The sequence below is a fragment of the Xenopus laevis genome, chromosome 1S, assembly GCF_017654675.1.
Source record: "Xenopus laevis strain J_2021 chromosome 1S, Xenopus_laevis_v10.1, whole genome shotgun sequence".
In the NCBI taxonomy this organism is placed as follows: domain Eukaryota; kingdom Metazoa; phylum Chordata; class Amphibia; order Anura; family Pipidae; genus Xenopus; species Xenopus laevis.
In genome coordinates, this window is record NC_054372.1 from 118,936,663 (window position 1) to 118,956,703 (window position 20,041).

Genomic DNA, 20,041 nt, shown 5'->3' on the forward strand with positions numbered 1-20,041 from the left:
GAAAAAAGACATAGGATACACAGCAAATAACAGATAAGCCCCATAGTAGTACAATGGGATTCTTCAGTATTTATCGGTTATCTACTGAGTATCCTGTGCCTGAATGGCTGCCCCCATGGCTACACAGCAGCTTGTTTATATAAACTATAGTAGTGTTCTTGAAGGAAACACACCAACTGTACCAGTGCAAGGTAATACATTATATTGTCATGTCTTTTACCTACTTTTATTTGTTGGTGTTATAGTTAGTGATGGGCGAAATTGTGAAAAATTCGCGAAACTGCGCCGGCGTCTCGTTTTTTCGGACAATTTTTTTTGCCGCCGGCGAATTTTTGCCGCGAATTTTCGCAGGCGTTTTCGCGAATTTATTCGCTGATGGCGAATCACGCAAATTCGACGCAAATTCGCGCCTGGCGAATAAATTCGCCCATCACTAGTTATAGTTTCTTTAACTGGCCTTCCTATTAAAATTGCAGTGGAAGTTAATTCCGGAGTATGGACTATGCACACTTAAATTAACAATGTAATCATTTTATAACGAATAGTATTATATTGCAAATTTAAATGGATTTTCTTATTTATGGAAATTCTTTATTTATGACTTTCCTACTATTCTGTTTCTGTATGTGGTAGGACTGACATAGTACTGAAGGACCTCTGAAACTATTAATAATTCCTGGTTAAGTCTTTTCAACTGTTAGAGGAACACATGCAAGGCATGCACACCCTAGCTTTGCCTTAACCATCTGCCTTTCACTGATTTATGTATATATAATAGAGACTTCCTTCCGTATGACCTAGGTTTTTTTTTTTTCATTTTACAGAAGCAGATGTGAATAAAAAAAGAAAAAATACAAACTATTTATGCAATCTGTATTTAAGAATGATACTGCAATATGTTAATTGTCCTGCAGATAGTTCTGGGTATATATAATATACTGTTTCTGTGGAAAGTGTAAATGAAGTCTTAGGTTTCACTTTATTAGAAATATTCCTGTTTTATTGTGCTTTTTATTGTGCTTTTTTTTAAAAAAAAAAATAATGTAGTGAGATAATTAAATCTCATTCATAAATAATGAAGCCGTTCAGAACTAAACAAAAGGCAAAAGGCAAACAAAAGGCAGGTGAAGAAAATATTGCAATAAAACGGAAACAGACTCAATATTGCATTTCTGTGCAATGATTACAGTTATTTTCCAATAACTGCAATCTATGAAATACTGTGTAGACTAGCAAATTAGACAGCTTTCTAACACAACCCTGACAAAATATTTTATGCATTTAGGCCTGAAATGGTAAATATACAGTTTTGCAAATAAAAATGCAAGTTTCCACTGAGTTAGGGTCTGGCCACACGAGCAGATTCGGGGAAATTAGTCGCCCAGCGACAAATCTCCTCTTCCAGGCGATTTTCATTTTAGCCGGCGGAGGGCAGGGGAAGGCAGTTCGGGGAGATTGTCGCCCCAAAGAAGAGGAGATTTGTTGCTGGGGCAACTAATCTCCCCGAATCTGCTCATGTGGCCAGACCCTAAAAGAAATGTATAAATTAATGATCTGGTTGATTTTTTATAAAATTAACAACAAATTTCTCAACCTAGGCCAGAGGGTCCCCCATAAGAGTGCCCCCCCCCCCACAAGCACGGGCACACATGCGCAGCGATAGATAGATAGATAGATAGATAGATAACTGGGTGAGGGGGAAAACAGTGTAAAAACTCTCTTCTACAGTAACATAGTTCATTTAAAGGGGCTATGAGCAGAAAAAAATATATAATTTGAGATTTGATAAAAAAAGACTTAAGTTTATTAACTATTACTACACAATTACTACATTCAATTGTACTGTCCCTTTAAAGGTGACAAATAGTGTGAAAACTACCTATTTAATTTAACACCTCTCCAAGCCAGGAATTCTAAAACAAGTTTAAGGTCACTAGGAGCAATATCCAAGAGGTTGGTGGGCAACTTGTTGCTCAAAAGCCATTGGTTAAGCAACACTGCCTTACTGCATCAACAAACTGCAGAGTGCTTAACACCTTCTCCCTTTCAACACACTGGGCAATAATCACCATTCTGCGTGTTGCTTTTTCTCATGTGTAGGGTTGTCACCTTTTCTGGGAAAAATACCAGTCTTCCTAAATGTTTTTCTTTTTTGGCTATTTATAATATTGGCATTAAGAAACATTTTTACCTCCCAGGTGGCACACACTGACCATGTATGTTACAATCCTGACAAGCTAAAAACCTTCTGGACAGTAAAGGTTTTTGGGTTGGTAAGGCTTTAATGTAGATTGCGGTATCAAGGAAAGGCCTAGATCACTCGTGGGTACAGGTATGGGACCTGTTATCCAGAAAACTCGGGACCTGGGGCTTTCTGGATAATGAATCTTGATGCCTTAAGTCTACTAGAAAATCATGTAAACATTAAATAAACCCAATAAGCTGGTTCTGCATCCACTGAGTATTAATTATCATGTTCAAGGTACTGTTCTATTCTTACAGAGAAAAGGGAAATCATTTTTAAATACTTTATTCACTATATATAGTTTGTGAGTGTATGGAGGGGTCAATGTGTGTATTGATGCTGGGTTTCATTTGGAGGGGTTGAACTTGATGGACTTTGGTCTTTTTTCAACCTGATCTAACTATGTAACTATGTAAAATACCAGTGCTGATTTCTTGCACAAACACATAGGGGCACATTTACTAAGGGTCGAATATTGAGGGTTAATAAATAGATCTAACGATTTTCCTTCGATCAGAAATAGCTTAGAAAACTTATGGGGAAGGTCCCCATAGGCTAACATTGTAGCCAGGTGGGTTTAAAGTGGCAAAGTATGTAGTCGAAGTTTTTTTTAAAGAGACAGTACTTCGACTATCGAATGGTTGAATAGTCAAACGATTTTTAGTTCGAACCGTTCGAATCGAAGTTGTAGTCGAAGGTCGAAGTAGCCTATTCAATGGTCGAAGTACCCAAAAAAAACGTCGAAATTCGAAGTTTTTTTACTTCGAATCCTTCACTCGAGCTTAGTAAATGTACCCCATAAATAGTGAATGCCTGCGGGTACCATTAAGACCCAGCAGGGCTTGTAAATTGACAGTGACATGCTTAATTCACCGTTGTTTACCAAATGGCTTTAAAAAGGAGACCACCAATTAGAAAGTCGGTAGAGCCCTAACATTCAAAACATTTTTTCATCATATATAAAAGCATTAGAATTCCTTTCTATGTACTTTAAATTGACGCAGTTACAGGGGATTTAGAGATAAAAATGCACTGAGAACACTAAAAAGTTGCTAAGGTAACTTTACTCTGGGATCACATTTTTGGTGAAAGTTTTATCATTGCTATTTTTTCTAAGAAAAAAAAACAAGGCTTCCTTACAATGAAAAGAATAAAACTAGATCCATTCATGGCACAGGAAATTTGCTCTCTGCATTTCTTTTGTGTTCGCTAAGATTTATGGTGCCTTCTAAGTTGCCCTTTATATTTTCTAAGTGACCACACAAATAAAGGCTCTCCATCTGTGGATTCATTTATTGCCAGGAGGATTATGCTGGCATCTCATTGTAGTACAGTGAATGGCAAGCAGCCAAATAAAAAAAACCTTCAACTTCCAGGGCAGCAAATCTTAAGTATGGGTTGTAAAAACGGTTGTCTCAAACATCTTCTTGAGGCAATTTCTAGCTCAGCTATTAAGAATCATTTAAACAGCATAATTACTAAAGGATTGAGTCAAAGGCAAAATAATTAGCTTTTTTGCTTACTCAGTACAGCCATCAGTCAGTATGATAGAAAAGCAGAAAATCAGAATATAGCACGACAAAATAATAATAATAATAATAAAGGTATTGGTTCTGTTATCCGGAAACCCGTTATCCAGAAAGCTCTGAATTATGGAATGGCCATCCCCCAGTAAACTCCATTATAATGGAATAATCCAAATTTTTTAAAAATATCTTTTTCTCTGTAATGATAAAACAGTACCTTGTACTTGATCCAAACTAAAATATAATGAATCCTTATTGGAAGCAAACCCAGCTTTATGGATTTATTTAATGTTTTAATGATTTTCTAGTAGACGTAAGGTATAAAGATCCAAATTACAGAAAGACCCATTATCCGGAAAACGTCAGATTTCCGATAAACTCCATTATAATGAAATAATTTAATTTTTTTAAAAAAATATCTTTTCCTCTGTAATAATAAAACAGTACCTTGTACTTGATCTAAACTAATATATAATTAATCCTTATTGGAAGCAAAACCATCTTTTTCGGTTTATTTTATGTTTACATGAATTTCTAGTAGACTTAGGGGGTTATTATACTATACTCCCAATGCAAAAATCATGAAAAAATTTAGTGATTTTTTTTTTATAAAATCGGACTTTTGAAAAATCACAATTTTTTTGGAATTTGTTAAACCCCGAGGATGGCAAAGTCTGAATCAGAAAATCCAGTAACTAAGACCAGTCGAGGTTGCATATAAGTCAATGGGAGAATTCCTAATGATTTTTTGATGTGCGTTGGGTTTCATGCAATACCCCAAAGTTTTCCGACAAAAAATCTGAGTGTTTGGGTGAAAAATCCAAAAAATTGTGAAAATCTGATGAAAAATCCGAAAAAAGCGTGAAAACCATATTTTTCTTCCCACAAAGTAATTTTTTGGGAAAATGTAATAATAAATTTCTCGACCTGACCCTAACCCGTCTGCCCCGGGCCCGCTGCTCCCCTTTATTTATAGACCCGCGCCCGACCCGCAGTGATGTCACAAAAGGGGCGGGGCAGTCGGAAGTCTATAAATTCCGGCGCCGACAGAACTAGGTCGCGGGCAGGGAGAGCAGGAGAAGAGCTTGACTTGCACATTTTGCCCAGGGGTCGGCCCAAACTCCTCGGATCGGCCCGCACATCACAACCGAGCAGATTTCATTGGAGTTTGTAGCAGAGAATATTGAGATAAAATCGGACTTTGATAAATAACCCCCTTTAAGTATGAAGATCCAAATTACAGAAAGATCCATAATCCGGAAAACGTCAGGTCCTGAACATTCTGGATAATAGGTCTCATACCTGTACAGGTATGGGACCTGTTTTCTAGAATGCTCAAGACTTGGGGACCTCCAAGTAGGGATGCACCGAATCCGGGATTTGGCCTTTTTCAGCAGGATTCGGATTCGGCCGAATCCTTCTGCCTGACCGAACTGAATCTGCCTGGCCGAACCGAATCCGAATATGCAAATTAGGGGTGGGGAGGGAAATAGCGTGACTTTTTGTCAGAAAACAAGGAAGTAAAAAATGATTTCCCCTTACCACCACTAATTTGCATATGATTTAGGAAACCTTTCGCAAAGGATTCGGGGGTTCGGCCTTATCCCAAATAGTGGATTCGGTGCATCCCTACCTCCAAGTAATGGATCGTTCTGTAATTTGGATCTCCATACCTTAAGTCTAGGAGCAAATCATGTAGATATTAAATAAATTGGATAAAACTGAGTTTATGGGATACGGCCTTTCCATAATTCCGAGCTTTCTGGATAATGGTTTCCAGTTAACAGATCCCAGGCCTGTAATAAGAATCGATAGACCAGCAGATCCAAACTTTCATGATATCTTAATACTTTAAATTCCAAGGCTCAGGTTATGTCGAAATTATGTGAGACACAGTACTGTAAAAAGTATTATTTTCTATGAAACAATTTAATAGGTTTACTTTTTACCTAAAATGATTGCTATTGTTCTATGTAATATGGTAAAAAATATGAAAGACAACCGCATGTTCATATCCAATTAAGAAGAGGCAGGCGGAAACAATATTGGCCGCCACCTAGAAACTGTGGTTAGAGTTATGCATGTACTCCCGATTTTAACTAGAGATGCATCGAATCCTTTGCAAAAAATTCTGGCGCATACCAAACCAAATCCTAATTTGCATATACAAATTAGGAGTGGGAAGGTGAAACCGCCCCTTTCGTATTTGGTTTGGCCGGGCAGAAGAATCCTGTTGAAAAAGGCCAAATCCTGGATTCGGTGCATCCATAATTTTAACATGAGGGCTCTATTTCAAATCTATATTCCTGTATGCTCAGTTTTTAGGTACATCGGCAGTTGTATGTTTCACCTATTGTATTAGCTGTTATGACAACTGATGGGTTGATCAATGTGAAGGCAACTAACAAATTCCAATACTATCAGTCAGCTGACAAATATAATAAACCACACATTGCTTCACAGCTACTTCTGTTGTGAATTGCCAGTATGCTCAGTTAGAAATGTAGTCACTGGATAACCAGAATGAAAGAAAGAAAAAAGAAAACTTTTACAGTAATTTGTAAAAAAAAATGTTTGGAAAAGTTAGTTAGGAATACGTCTTTTGGTTTTACATATCTAAAATGTTATTCTACTGAATGTTTAGTAACAAAGTCTATAAGAACTATTTAAACACACACATGCCTAAAATAAAGTCTTCACACTCATGGCCCTGGGCATTATTTTCTCAAAGCATTCTTCAAAGACAGAGAAATTCGATCCAAATTGGAGATGCGATAAGGTGTCACTGACTGCAGTAACCATGGCACTGGGCTTTATGCGAAAGGAAATCTAATACATGTGCTTCATTCTGGCTGAATTTTTACTCTGTGTTTTGAAGAGAACTTACTAAAGGAAACCTTTGTTTAAAAGGAAAAAAACAAAACCCTGTAATAAGAAGGTACATTTCTAAGAACGTGTTATCTTTTAAAGCTGTTTACACACTGCTGTTCCTCAAATTGGCTCAGATTTTAAATCCCCACAAATATGAAAGAGGACTTAAATCTATTCATCTTATGAGTTTATTTTATATTAAGTCCACTGTGCTTGTCGTGTATATTTTCATATAAGGGCTATTCCACACGGGGAGATAGCGGCGCGTTTGCGGTCGCGGCGACAAAGCGCCGCGACAGTCGCCGCGACCGGCGCAGGCGACAGTTTTGTATGGGCGCCTATGTAAAAACGCCTGTGCTAACCGCACGAGGCGATGCGCTTTTCAACAGTCGCCTGAAAATGCCTCGCCAGGCTTTTTCAGGCGACTGTTGAAAAGCGCATTGCCTCGTGTGGTTAGCACAGGCGTTTTTACATAGGCGCCCATACAAAACTGTCGCCTGCGCCGGTCGCGGCGACTGTCGCGGCGCTTTGTCGCCGCGACCGCAAACGCGTCGCTATCTCCCCGTGTGGACTAGCCCTAAAACATTCTTTTCCTTCGGGAAAATTGAAAGAAACATTAACAGGAATTCCATAGTGCAGGTACAAAATCCTGTACTTAGCAATGCCATCAGTTATTATCAGTGCTTTGTGATATAATGTGTGTAACATGACTCAATGAAGTGTGTATATTATAGAAAATAATGTCCCCCTGTCATAAAATACAAAAATATTTAAAGTAACCCCAGAGTTCCATGACGCCTTGACCATATATATTACAGTGTGGGTACAATACAGGATCAGGTTGAATGTGTTGTTCCCCTTTGAGTTAACTTTTAGGGGCAGATTTATCAACTCGAAATTTGAAAAAAAAAACTAACAATCAAAATTTATTACAAAAAAAAAATCAGTTTTTTTCAATTCAGTTGAATAAGATCGACCCGCAAACTCGAATCAGAGTTGGAGTTTTTTCTCAGAAAAAAATTTGATTTTTAGGAGTCCACCAAACTACCCCAAATTGATTGTAGGACAACCCCCTATAGGCTAAAACTCCAATTCGTCAGGTTTTAGATGGCGAATAGTCGAATTTGAATTCTTAAAGGGACAAAACCCAAAACCCAAATTTCGTTTTTTTTTTAATAACAAATCTAATTTGGACTATTCGGTAGTCGAATTAGACTAAAATAAACTCGAAAATTCTAATTTTTAAGTTCAAAATTCTAATTTTGACTTCGACTCTTGATGAATATGCCCTTAGTATGATATAGAGAGTGATAATCTGAGACAATTTGCTATTCGTTTTCATTTTTTATTATTTGTGGTTTTTGAGTTATTTAGCTTTTTATTCAGCATCTCTCCAGTTTGCACTTTTAGCAGTCCTAGTGCTATGGTCCAAATTACATTGGCAACCATGCACTGAGTTGAATAAGAGAGTGGTATATGAATAGTATTGGATGTAAATAGAAAGATGAATAATAAGTGTCTATAACATTTGTATTCTTACAGAGCATTTGTTTTCAAAATGGGTCAGTGACCACCATTTGAAAGATGGAAGAGGAAGGCAAATAATGTAAAACAAACTGTAGAAAATAAAACAATGAAGTTTTGGCCATTCATTAACATACTAAAAGTTAACTTAAAGGTGAACCTTTTTTAGCAGGATTCAGCCAAATTCAAGTGCCTGGCCTAATGGAATCCAAATCATAAAATTTACATGACTTTTTGTCACACAGACAAGGAAGCTAAACATTTCTAAAGCTGGCCATAGACGTAAAGATCTGATCGTACGAATCGAGGATTTCGTACGATTTTCGGACAGTGTGTGGAGAGTCCCGACATTTTTCATACGGCGGAGATCGGTCGTTTGGTCGATCGGACAGGTTAAAAGATTTCTGTCGGCTGCGGGTAATATCTCTGCATGTATTGCTGATCGTCGGATTTCCAGAGGAGACTGTCACTAGCTTTGGTCGGACATAACTGTTGTACGATTGCTGTCAGGGGCAGAACATTGGCTGATCCTTTCTTTTACTACTTTATTTGATCGGTTAGTGGCAGGTCCGGAGATGGGGGAAGTCCGATCGTGAGTTGATGTGTACGATTGGATCTTTGCATCTGTGGCCAGCTTTAGTGACTTGGAATTTATACTTCAGATTCCCCATTACTGGACATTGAACAGGAACCTGAAAACTTAAAATCTACCATACTTGACATGTAATGGGTTAAATTACAAAAAGGGTATAGAATACCAAATTGTCCAAAGGGCTTTTGTCCCTTTTAAAATACTCTTTGTACCTAAAGCAACAGGGAGTTCCCTTCCATGTTATCACCAAGAAAACATTGAAAGGATTTTGCTAGTGAGCTTATGCAAAGGTTCAGCATGAGCTGGTGAAACATCACATCAGAGCTGATGAAACTGCAATTTTATCCCCACTCCCACCATGCCATCATAGTGAATGGAGTCTTTCAGAAATTACATGTAACAGATCTTTCCCTTCAAAGTCAGGGAACAATAGCAAAAGCAGGCTGCATTCTACTCAGAAAGTGAACTTAGCACAATAATATTTGGAAAGTGAAATATGGGCAAGTGAACAGGACTTAGATCAAATATGCTTAAATATGTACATTATTTGCATCATGTTCACCTACCAATGCAGCCACAATAATGAGGGCACACAAAGAAAATTTACAAAAAGACTGCACACTTATACATTTAACTGCTTGCCAGACAGATTGTAAATCCTATAGCACTAACTGTTAAGGACCTAACTGCCAGCACAGTGGACCTTTAGGGGCAGATTTCTTAAAATGTGAGATTAGAACTCACCACTGAAAAACTCACTCATTTTCTATTCATTCCTATGGGATTTTTAAAAGCATATTTATGAAATGGTGAACTCCATTGATAAATACGATTCTAAAAATCTCATAGGAATGAATAGAAAGTGCGTGCGTTTTTCTGTGGTGAGTTTTAATCTTCCATTTTGATAAATCTGCCCTAGTTTCTGGGTTGCTCTTTGATCCATGCCTTGCCAAACGTCTGACAATTTGTGGCATAACAAGATCAATGCAGACAAGGAGTTAAAACAGTAGATACAGACATTGCCAAAACCAGGACAAAAGACTACACTAAACATATTAAAGATAAACCGTTTATTTTTCTGCACACCTGACATAATTCAAATGAGCAGGTGGCATAATTTTTAAGTCCCCAATTGCTCGTTATGACACTGCACAAAAATGCTGCAATGTGCCTCATTCCATGCCCATCAGTGTATGGAATTGTGATGCAAAAACATGCATTTGAATCTGTGATGATATACCTGCATATTATTTTCATTTAAGATGGCCATGCATTCCCAGATTTGGAATATGCAGTCTATGCATGTATATCAGCTCGGGATTGATTTTGACACAGCATCCTGCTATCCAATGATCTGTCCATGTTCACCTGTCGGCAGGTACATCTGTAGGGCCAAGCCTAGGCACCAGACCTTACAGTGCCACCCAATGTAAAGTTAAAAGTGCATTGCTGCAAGTGACATCACTTCCGGTCTTTCTTCCGGGCATTTTCTCTTTTCAAAATGTTCAGTTATTTAGGCAAAACAGGGCCGCCCTCCCCAAAAGCTGCCATCATAGGCACAGGCCCATAGATGCCTATATGTAAATACACCCCTGTGCATTGGCATATGAGCAAGTAAAGAGGAGCCGCATAATGTGGCCATCCATATGTATGGGCAGTTGTAACTTATCCGTCCTTTAGCCGTCAGCCAGTGTAAGGTCAACTTTAGTTTTTACTAAATAAAAAATCCAGTCTTTTTTATTTCACATAGCCTGTGGGGAGAATTGGATGGGGGCAGAGGAAGACTTGGAGGTGACAGGAGCAGGGCCCATCACACACAGCTACTTCTGTCTGCAACCCTCCCTCCCCCTCCACATACTAGTGCAGGTGTAAGGGCACCAATTAAAATAAGTGGGGATGGGATTTGAACACTAGATGATGCTGGCCTCCCTCTTCCCCCAACTCCCTTGTGACCGCTGAGTCTGCTTCCTCTTATAGTTACGCCAATGGACAGGAACCACACCTCACCCCTCTTTAAATGGGTTGTTCACCTTACAAACACTTTTTTCATTCCTTGTTTTCAAATCATTCACCTAAAAACAAAGACTTTTTTTTACAATTGGGGTCACTGAACCCATCTAAAAAAACAAATGCTCCGTGTTTTCCAGTCAAATGTAGTTTCGTGCACTTCTACATAAACTCAAATATGATAGCGGAGGAATGGCCGTGTGACATAAACCTATAGGTTGTGTTTTATTTCAGCAGAAAATGAAGGTTTTGGACAAATCTGAATCTCAAAATGTTCCAGCGCCACAACAAAAAACAGTGATGTCCTACCTGATCAGAGAATTATAGCACCCCTTACCCTCAGCTAAAATATTCTAACATTTTGGGAAAAACATTTTCTATATAGGCACCAAAACCCCATTCCCAGACAGGAGTCTTTTAAAATTTAAAAAATATAGCTCTGGATTCAGCCAGATTACAGTCATCAAATATTACAGTCATCAAAAGGTGTTTCTGTCTTAAGGTGAGACCTTCAAACTACATAAATTTTCTACCGGTTTGGTTCCTATATTGTAAGCAATGCTCTCCAACTAAAATTCTGCCCCAGATCACGTCCATTCTGGGTGCATCTTGGCCACATCTGCTCTGCCCACAGCCATGCCCCTCTTTCAGACCTTGCCCCCAACCCCACACGCGCACCCTCGGCTGCACGTGCGTCCTCGGTTGTGCACGACTACGCACGCGCGTCCTCAGTTACACACGAATACGCACGCGTGCCCTCGGTTATGCACGAATACGTACGCGCATCCTCAGTTGCGTGCAGTTGCGTGCAGTTGCATACAGCTGCGTCGGGGACTGAAGTTGCTAACGGTCAGCTGGGTTGCCTGGGGCAACTGACAGATAGGGTTGCCACCTGCCCGGTATTTTACCGGCCTGCCCGATAAAAATGTTGCTTGATGCCAATGTTATTTATAGGGAAAAACCATAAAAATATAGGAAGGCCGATATTTTTTTACAGAAAAGGTGGCAACCCTACTGACAGACCTGGCCCGGCACTGGTTCTAAGGATTTAGTTGACACTTTTTATGCATTTCAATAGCAGGGAATATGGCCCTGTCCAAGTGATTAATAGTGTATCCAAAATATCAAATTACCAGGCCTTTAAGCAAGAATATACAAGCATACACTACTCCAGGCCGTGCACCACTAATTTAATAAAGGAGAGAAATAAAAAACAGGGATGTATTTTTCCATGTTGTCTTTTTTTGTAAATTTAATAACAATATTCAACAAGTGGGTTGAGCAACTAACCCACTCTCTGCTTGCATTTAATCCGATAATCATTCATCACTACCAAATGCAAGGTAAAGTCTCTGTGAAACTTTAATGAAAGCCAAAGGTCACTTATTGTCCAACATGTTGGGAAAGCACACAAACAAAAGGAGACAGAGTATTTACCTAAAGGTTGTGCCTGGTCTTTGGCCAAATATCCATTCACCCAAGCTTTGATGTCCTGACTAATCATTTCCTCATCCAAGTTAGGACGCCACATGAGAACTTTGACCAGCAGCCAGCTGTCACATCGCACTGTAGCTTTGCACCACTGCTAATCTATTCTGTCATCTAGCTTTGCTTTGCATTAGCGTCTATTCTAAACTAAACACACATGGAAGCAAACCATCACTATATCCATTCTTCTCTTTGGAAACCTACAGACAACATGCATTATGTGGTAGCCAGAACAAACAAGGTTAATCACTTAGGGGATCATGAGAGATACCAAAAATCAAGATGGAATTTGGACACAGGTAGAAGTGGCTTAAATGTTTAACATATATCAAATTCAGGAACTATGCACTATATTTCTGCAGTGACAGAATGTCAGTGTTTTCAGCAAAAGCACAAGCCAAAGGTAACACTGGACATACACAAAAAACAAAAAGCCACATGTCCTGCAATGGCCAATTAAAGCCCTGATCGAAAAACGTAATCTCACTAATCTAAACAACATGCAAGTTTGTTTGGAAATCTTTTCCATAACAACTCTTGAAAATATCGCAAAGCCAGTATGCACTTACCCCAATAGACTTACAGCTATAATTGCAGCTAAAGAAAGTTGCTACTGGCTCAGGAGGCTGAATATGTCTGCAACCAACAAATGTCTGCTTTATTAACTTTTGTATCACGATAAAAAATAATGCTCACCTTCAAAGTGTAAATATGTTGTGTAAATGAATTCAACTGATTTCAGGTTGTACCAGAGACAAATACTGAAATGTCCAAGGATAGAGGTAGGTTTGAATACAGAATACTGAATACTGTAATTTTAGTGTAGGGCCCTATAGGGATACAGGCCCTATAGAGTTAATCTTTTCACCATTTCCTTGGGTTATTGGGTAGAATCCCTGTTACAGAATAACCTTTACAGTGATAGGCTGAGAGATTTGATGACACTGCTCTGACACACTCCTATATAGTGTGTGCAGGGAGTGGCCTCTTCCTCTTTTGCCTCTGGATGTGATTCCAGCTGGATGTGCTCAGCGGGACTGAGTGCAATAGGCCCAGAAGAAGTCATGTGTCCAAGTCGGGGACCAGGTAACCCCGTGAATGAGGAACAGATCTACTAGGGCAGACTTGTCATAGTCTCTCTAGGAGAGAAAGGCAGATAGGATAGAGAGAAAGAGCAGCTGAAGCTCCACAAGGATTTGCAGTAAGGGAGTAGCTTCCCAGAGGTCTGTGTGTTGCCTCCAGTCAGGGACCTCAGTGAAGAGGGACTGTAGGGTAGAAGCTGCTTCCTGACAACTTCCAGAAGGGAAAGGTTGTACTGCAATTGCCTGTGTACTCTCTGTGTGAGCCTGCCTTTGATCTGTGTGAGCTCTCAATATGCTGTTTTCCTTAACTCCTGCGTGAGTACTGAAACCTGTGGTCATTTGCCCTTTTTGGCATAATAAACTGTTCCTGATTGTTAAGAACCTCCTGGCGCCCAAGTTGTTTTTGTGTGCACAGTAGCCTGGGGGGGATGTAGTTGCACTACACCATAGAGGGAACACTTCCACTTAGCGAAGGCCCTGCCCTGGGTGTAAGTCGCGTGTAACCCATGCTCTAATGATCTAGCTGGTGAATTAACCCCGAGTGGCCCAAATAGGTGTTACATTAGCTTCAATCGTTGACACAAAAAATATAACAATCAGATCAGAAACAACCAATACAGAATTAAATTGTATGCTAACCCTTCAAAATTTAAACTTCCACAACCCTTAATTATACATACACTAGCAAACAGGGCACCATTTAAGAGGCAAGTCCATTATCAGAACTATACCAGCAGGTCACAAAATCTAGCTTGTATTAGTTTAAACACTGAAGCCCATTCACTTCTCATGAATTCACAGTGCATAATTTATACTGGCAATAACATTTGTACAGAGCTGACAATCCAGTTCTAACTTGGATAGTGGATCTATTGTTTGAGCACTGTGCCCTAAGTATCAATATTATAACCACATTAAGCGAGAAAGTGTAATTCTTTCTTCTAGGCATACAATTAACATTCAGCTAACTTGCAGTGGACTATTAAATGTGATTTATTTATATACAATACTGCATTGGTAAAAATTACCCAGTCTTCATATGTCCTATTGCTGCAGGACTGCAAACTTCCAGGTATCACTAGCACAACTACAGGGGAGTTGAAGGGGGTACGACTGTACCAAGGCATGCCACTCCATTGGACCTAGTAGAGGCAGCAAATTTTTCTTAAAGAAGCTCAAGAGCAAATAGGTGCTGCGATCGACCAGTCAAAGGCCTGATCTTAAAGGGAACCTGTTGACCAAAAATATTATTCCCAACCTAAGGTGCGGGCTAATTGAGCCCACACTCTTTTTAAAAATCTGCCCCCACCAGCGCTAGGCCACTTGCACAGTGAGGGAGCTTCCATTGTGAGCAGCCATGTCATGCATAACACATAATGCACTTCTGATATTGTACACATCCGCAAGTCGCGGAATTCACTCATTATGAGAATGTGTGTGCCCCAACATGGCTGCTCATACCGGGAGCTCCCGGTGCTGGTGGCCCAGCGCTGGCTCCACTAGCTTGCACCTTTGGTTGAGGAAAAAGTTTTTTTGCTTAAAGGTGCCCTTTAAGAATAAGTATTATTAAAACCAAGCAAATGTGGTACATACATATCAATAAAAGTTGTCATTGCTCTAAAAAGCAGTTGAACAATTAACATTAACGCATGGGAATTGAGCAATTATCCAAAATAGTGATGCGTGGGTTGGCCTAAAAGCTGCAGGATCAACTGCACCCAGCAACAGATCCCAGCACATATCCACCACCAGCCCACACCCTTCCTGACCAATCACAACCCCATTACTGAAACTGAGCACCTGTTATTTAGTTACTCGCACTCACCCTGCCCAGTGACATCAGAGGTGGGCAGGTTGAGGGTGGCCATAGGAACCATCACGATGCAGCTGGCTGGGTTGGGGGGTCAGCATAAGTCAAATAATTTTCAACATATGCGCCACTAATCCAAACAACATAATCAAAAAATAATTTTGAGTTTCAGGGCTTTGAAATAAAAAATACCACATAAAAATGTTACTGTAGGATTTGTTTTGCAATATTATGAAAGAGTTGGTAAATAATTTTGCAAGGCACCATATGGGCGTTACACATGCTGTTTAGAAAGTGTTCACTTCGTTTTCTTTGTGTGTCTTTCTTGCCTCATTAACTCTTCCGTCATGGATTATATGAATCTATAGGAAATGGACCGCTACTAAATGGAGTAAATAGTAGCTCAGACTAGCTCAGTTCTAAGATCTCTAGGGAGATAAATAATGGTTTAAGGATGAATGAATTGCAATTTCATTGCCACATTTCCTCTATTTACCACTTAAAGTGGTAAAGTGCAAGTTTATTTGCTTAAAGAGCTGCACAAGTGTAGTAAAATTGTGCATAAGCCATGAAACTGCTTATGAGTGTGCTACACAACTATGCCCAATTCAATACAACTTTTTTCACATTCTGGATGTGTTTGCAGATGAAATTGTGAAGTTCATAGGAATAAGAAATTCACAATTTCATCTGCAAACATTTTGTCTTATGCTTAACTCTTTTTACAAACAGAATGGTATACACTTTTTTAAAATAAGATGTGGCTTTTGCATGTGGAATTTAGAGCAAAGGAAACCCCTCAAGGATGCCCCCCCTCCATCTTCACCCACATGGTGGTCCGTGTCTTGTCCCTATGATCACCCAGCATTTCCTGTCTTCCTGCCTGCACCCAGGTAAGTGGCAAACACACTTTTTACATTAAAGTGACCATATAGAGGACAATCTACAAATGTATCCAACGGATTTAGGAGCAGATACCATACAAAGGGCTCACACTGCAAGTCTGCCTTTTTAATGGTTCTGTTTATTAAGGCAGTGAACAATTGCAATTTCTCCAGCTGCAGTGGAGCATACACTGGCAGATATGGTACATCAGCAGATAATACTGTCCAGGGATATATGGACAGTCTCTGAAACAACCAATATTCATAGTACATGGATATTAGTTGGAATTGTTGGGTCAACATACACATATAGGATATTGTATGAAACAATAGAATCAGTATGGGTATAGCTAGGTTTTACACATATCTAAAGGTGACCATACATGCTATAATTACGATCTTTCCCACAACCACTGGTCGTACGAAAGATCTTTCGTCCACTCTACCAACAAGAGCTGAATTGTCAGATATGTAGGTAAAAACAAAAATTATTATTTAGCTCCATCTGATGATTCAGCATTAAAGGAGAATGAAAGCAACCGATGCAGTTTATTGCCAATAGATTAGCCATAAAAGTGCAAGATATAATACTATATTTATTCTGCAGAATGCTTTACCATACCAGAATAAACAGCTGTAGAAGCTCTCTCTGTTTGTTTAGGATTGCAGCTGCCATATTAGCTTGGTGTGACATCACCCGAGTCTTTCCCTGTTCACTCATAGCTCTGGGCTCAGATTACAGCAGGGAGAGGGAGAGAGGAGCAAACTGAGCATGCTCAAGCCCTGGAGGTTTAAGCTGAAAACAGGAAGTCTGATACAGAAGCCCATGTGTACACAATAGAAGGAAAGAAATCCAGTGTTTCTTTTGACAGATGTCTCAGAGCAACATTACTTTGAGGGTTTACTGGTGTATTTATATAGACCTTTCTGATAAAGCTTACTTAGTTTTAACCTTTCCTTCTCCTTTAAGGTTACGATGTTAGGGCACCATCAAAGGTGCCCAAGCAATATTTTCATTCCTGCCCAATCGATGAGACGACCGATATCCCAGCTTTTTACCACTGCCTTGTCTCACACCACACACGCACCAATTATCGTATGAAAGATCTTTCATACGATAATATTGGTGCGTCTATGGCCACTTTTAGGGAGTTGGGATTTGCACACAATACTGTGAGATAAATATAGTGCAAATGACTGGTTACCATCTATTGCATCTCAAAATAAGATAGACAGAAGTGCATGTTATCTATAATCTTTCTATAAACTATAATCTTTCCAAGTTTACCAAAACTTCCTAAAAGCAGAATGTTTATCCAAGCCAATACTGACTAGCTTTTCATTTACCAAGATCCAATCTATTGTTACCTTGACTTGGTTAAGGTTTATTGACAAGAATCTCCAGGATCTTGCTATTGTCTTAAAGGAACAGTAACACCAAACGTAACATTGCCCGGTACAGGTAAAACTGGTGTATTTGCTTCAGAAACTGTACCATAGTTTATACAAACAAGCTGCTATGTAGCCATGTGGGCAGCCATTCAAAGCTGAAGATAGAGAAAAGGCACAGGATACACAGCAGACAACAGATAAACACTGTAGTATACAATGGAATTCTTCAGAAGTTGTTATCTGCGGTGTTTCCTGTGCTTGAATGGCTGCCCACCTGACTATAGTAGATTGTTTATATAGTTGTGTTTCTGATGCAAACACACCAGTTTTACCAGTGCAGGGCAACACTACATTATATTGTCATTCCTTTCAAACACTTTCATTTTTTGGTGTTACAGTTCCTTTAAATAAAATTTACAGTGACTAGACAGTTTATTAAAATAAAAAAAAAATACAAAAAAGCAAATAGTCTTAACCACTGCAGACCCAGATTGGTCCTCATGGTCCACATGGGAACCTGACATCCACTCGCACACATAAGATGTAACACCTTACTCAGATGAATTTGATCTGCAATATGGTCCACCTGGAGAGCCCCTGGTATCCCGGAAGACCAGTACAAATGATTATTTAATCTAAAGCAGTTAACTTTAAGGCAAACCACTTTACATTTAACAGTGAATAACTGTATTCCTGTGTTTGCTTTAGGAATGTTCCTTGGAAAACCGATTAAGTATGTCAGTAAGCATTAACAAAGCAGATACCTGCAGATCAGAGGTCACAGTGGTCAATGACATGAGAGCAGTTGAGTCAATATTATGTGCATCCGATTACAATGCTTGAAAGATATACGTTACAAAATAGCCACCCTTACAGGGCACTCAATGAGAATTTCTGCTTCATCCAAACAAAATTTGGAATGTGCTTTGGTACCTATTTATTTAAAGTTTCAAACTATGAATTCTGCAAAAGCAATTTTATATCTTAGCTAGAAAATAAATATATGTTTGTGCTTAACTTTCCAGTTTGAATAAGCTCACAGGTAGGTACTCTCCTTGGCTTCAGATTTCCCTACAAATAGGCAGAGTCTCAGATTGCTGAGAGAGAGAGAGAGAGAGAGAGAGAGGGGGCAGTCTTGAAACAAATAAGCACAAGTCACTTGTCCTTCACGGTCCCTAGCTGGCTTCTGCTACACTATTTCAGGAGTCAGAGCCAGCAGTGCAGACAGTTCTTTAAATGGCATTCACACTAGCAAAATACCTTTAAAAACACTAGAATCCTTTTAATGAATATAATCATTATTCAAAAGTACCTCTTTTTAGATGGAGCTCCACTTTAGTGTGAGTGGGATATAGAGCAGCACTGCCCTGTGACAGAGAATAGGACAAGTATGTACATAGTGTCTGTGTTGTCTCTCACGCATACACGTCAGAAAATATGGTCAACTCTTCGCTTTAGCGCTTGAATAGTTTTCCTCAGTTGTTCAAACAGCCCTGTGTTTGCAGGCAGCAAACAGAAACGTATTTTTTTTATTCCATGTCACGTCTCCCCCCGCAACATGACTTTCTCAGCTCCGGTGTCACCTGCTGCATCTATAGTTGCACCCTAGGGCTTTCTGCAGCAGGTGTGTGGGGATTCCATATATATAATGGGACAGCTCAATTGAAAAGCATGTAGGGGAGGGGATTCCTACACGTTTACAGGAACTAGTGGCCGGACTTACTTGCGAGGGCAATATAGTAAGTTTGTATGTCCAACACACACATCCCCATCAAGGATGGCACGCCTAAGTGAACCAGTCGGCTCTACAGAACACCCAGACCAGACTACACCATTTGCTCAATTCCCCCCACTTGGCTGCTGTACACAGGCTGTCAGCATATGCCCTGGAGGCTTGCGCACAAAGAGGAGCGCACAGAATGAACTCACCTCGGTGATTCCACCCACCTCCAGTTATCCCTCGCCAGGCTGAGCTTGCTGTCACACAGGCTCTCATGTGCCGCCCAGTAGGGAGTTACAGTTACTATAATGGGCAGAAAACTATTCCGGGATAGAGGCTGTTACAAGTTCTCCTCACTTGAAACAAAAGTCAAGCATCCTCCGCACAATACAATGTGCACCTCTCCCCAGCAGCCAGCCATATCAAACACGCGCATGCGCAGCTCAGCGCTAACAAGCCTGCCCTCTTGCCCGGGTTTTCTCAGGCTCTGGGGAAGCTAATGGGAGGATCAGCACTAACAGTGAAAGGCTAGAGGGGGATGCCCTGCCTGAGCCCAGGGTGAGGGCTAGGGATTCAGGCATCATGGCATGACAATTGACAAAGGAAAGCTGCTTTGAGCCTACCTTGTTTGGCTTATCAGGCACCACTGATAACACATTGCTGGAGCTAATGACTCCGCCATACCTCCCAACATTTTGGAAGTAAAAAGAGGGACAAAAAATTTTTTGCCGCACGTAGCGCAGCAATTTTTTGACCACACCCCTTTCTGTAGCCAAACCCCCTAATTACCATGTTTCTTTTACAAAATTTGGCAGGTTATGAAAGTTTGAAAATATTTCTCCTTATCTAAACTGTGTTTTTGTGTCTCAAAATTGTTACAAAGTATCTTATTTGCACCTG

At 39.8% G+C, this 20,041-nt stretch overlaps 1 protein-coding gene across 4 annotated transcripts in view; it reads right to left on the reverse strand.

The window, feature by feature from the left end:
* kank1.S (KN motif and ankyrin repeat domains 1 S homeolog) overlaps positions 1 to 19,573 on the reverse strand; it is a 98,247-nt gene extending 78,674 nt beyond the window's left edge. For 2 of the 4 annotated variants that reach the window (XM_018243827.2, XM_018243826.2), the window contains exon 1: positions 19,351 to 19,573. The gene's annotated coding sequence lies outside the window, so the exon portion shown is untranslated. Of the gene's footprint in view, positions 1 to 18,733; positions 19,009 to 19,350 lie in introns of those variants that run through there. The other 2 variants (XM_041580141.1, XM_018243828.2) reach the window with 1 other exon arrangement.
* Positions 19,574 to 20,041: the final 468 nt, after the last annotated feature.